Below are 2,806 nucleotides of genomic sequence, written 5' to 3' on the forward strand. Positions count from 1 at the left end.
TGGATAGTCTTTTATATGTATACAGTAAATACTGTATTTATGTATGTATGTATGTATGTATATATTTACAGTATATATACAGTACTTTTCTTCGCTGTAATTCAAGAGCAGCTACAAACAGAGTGAGAGAAGGCGGAGGTGCTGATAGAAGCAGAAAGGTACCAAAGACTGTACCGGACTATCCAGCAGTATGAAGCTAAACTTTTACTTTACTTCACCTTTTTTTCTACTTTATTCTATTTTTTTATCCATTGTATCTGTATTAAAATTTCTTATGAGTTTAACTGGACTGTGAGAATACAAATTCCGTACTACATGCGATGCGAATGACAATAAAGTCTCCTTGATTCCTTGAATCCTAAAGAGGTCAGACGACTAAACTAATGGTAGYTAACCCCAAATCTCTGGATTCAAGAAATCAGGCTGGAAGTAAGCCATAATGTCCAATATAAATACAAAGAACATGGGCTTTAACCCAAACTGGGCCGGGCCAGGTCAGGCCTTACAATGCAACAATGCTCTTAGAGGAGCCTATTTCTATTTCTTGTTAAACCAGTGTTGTGGGAACAAAATATTTGAATGCATTTCTTGGTATTTTCTCACTTTTAACAGATTATATACAGTATATATATATATATATATATATATATATATATATCACAAAAGACAGAGATGGAATCAGGATGGAATCAGAGTGAGGTACTTCTTCTACAGCTGAGCCTTGAGGCTGAAAACTCACAGAAGAGCTGGAATCAGACATGCACAATCAGTCCCCTCCTTCAAATCTCCTTTCCAGGCTTGTATCTCATTGAACAGGCTTCTCTTAATTACGTTACCCATCACTCAGAGCTGCGTCTGGGTCTTGGAGCACAAGTGTCTTGCCAGCGACATTTGGCTGCTTTGAGCCTATTTTTTTTATTTAGGCTTATACAGTATCTTCTTTCTCACAAACCCATCTCATGCCTCCCCTCCACCWCTACATTCCTCTTGTTTTTTTTCTTTCCCTCTCTCCTGCTTTCACTCTCTTGTCTCTCGGCTGCTCTCACCATTCTGTCTCAAACCTTTTCCAAATATCTCCAGGGTGTCGGTTGCATCATGTGACTGGTGCGCTTGTGATTACAGCTTTTGGCAGACGTCTTTATGTACAGGGAAGAACCTGAAATATCTTCAGAAAACAGTAGCGTGTGAAGAAGTATTTGGTCAGTGTGAAGAGAAGGAACCTGTTTTATTTAGTTTTTTAAATTTCAGAACCACACTCAGCATCAATAGGCCAAGTTTTTGGACTCCTTTCACCTATTCCTGCCTGTCACTTTGGCCTGCTCCTCTTACTCCACTCACCTCCTCCCTCCTCCCCCACATCCACTTTGGCATCTGGTCCACTAGAGCTGTATTTAATTAGTTTCTGTTAGGTTCATTAAGGACTAAAGTTAGGGGGTCGGAGCAGAACAATAGCGGGTCAGGCTGGACGGATGCAGGTGCTCCAGAACCGTTTGCCAGATTAAGATGGCTGGAGTGGGAGAAAGGCTCACAACGATGCAGCTCTTGTTATCGCCCGCCGCTGAAAGATGGGAAATAATGTTTTTACCTGGAACACGTGGTCTGAGTGTCAACCGTTTGCTCTGGATCTTGTGTTTTTTTATGGAATAAATAAAGCATATTATTTTCAAGCTTTGACCCAAAAAAMYKKWAWTTWAARSYKGGASGKTTKSCCCMAAAWYCYTTTTTTWWATTTTTGCTATGATGTGAATTTTCTGTATACTACATACTGGTTTAAAAAACTTGAATAACATTCAGAACATCRTGTCCGCTAATTTCACAGGGACAATCTTGACTTGCAAGAAGACATAAAGCAGGCCGAGACAAGCTGGTGTCGATGAGCACAGCAGAGCTGGACACAATCTATGGGAAAGCAAAGCTGTGGCAGATGTAACAACTGCACCCTTATAAACGGGGTGGTTTCTTTTGTGTGGAAGTACTTTAGCTTAAGCTGTGATGTTAATCAAATGACAATGTTCTGCAAACTCTGTCGAGCTAAATTTGTTGCCACAGGCAGTCACACCAACCACTGGCTTAGCACCTCAGCGAACGTGTCTCATAAGACGATTTAAAATTAAAATCTGCACCCTCTACAGTACATCATTGGCGGATCTAGGATTTTTCTGAGTAAGGGGCAATCAAGGGGCCACAAAATTCATAGAGGTGTCAAGTCTTTGTTCAACATCCTTTCACACAAATTCCCAGTGTATACATTTTACACTTCAAACACTAGTAATGTAATGTAATTTTTTTAAAGGTACCACTTTACAATAAGACCCCCCTTATAGATGGCTTTTAAAGAGTTTATAGATGAGTTATTAAATGATCTGTGAACACTTTAAAATTATTAATAAGTGTTTATTATGCAATAATTAAGGAGGAGAAAGAGACAAAATTGTCCAGTTTCATTTATTAATGATTTATGAAGTGTAAACTTTGCAAATGAATTAATAACCTATCTATAAACTCTATAAGCCAAGGGGAGCTTGATTGTAAAGTGCTACCAAAAATCTTGCACRGTAAATTCTCCTCACCAGTTTTTTTATACATTTTACTGTACACAGATAAAATATTTTCAAACACACAAGTGAGAAAATCCAGTCATCATTTGTCAGTTGAAAGACTTTTTTGTAGGATTGTTTACATTTTAAGAAGAGAAGCTTGAGTAAGTAAGCTTTAAGCTTGCTTCATTCTGGACTTTACTATTTGACTCATTAGCGCAACTAGTGTTTGAACATGGAACTGCATCCATCATCTCTCCCAGGTGAAG

Source organism: Austrofundulus limnaeus, unplaced genomic scaffold (genome assembly GCF_001266775.1).
Source record: "Austrofundulus limnaeus strain Quisiro unplaced genomic scaffold, Austrofundulus_limnaeus-1.0 Scaffold63, whole genome shotgun sequence".
NCBI classification, from domain to species: Eukaryota; Metazoa; Chordata; class Actinopteri; order Cyprinodontiformes; family Rivulidae; genus Austrofundulus; species Austrofundulus limnaeus.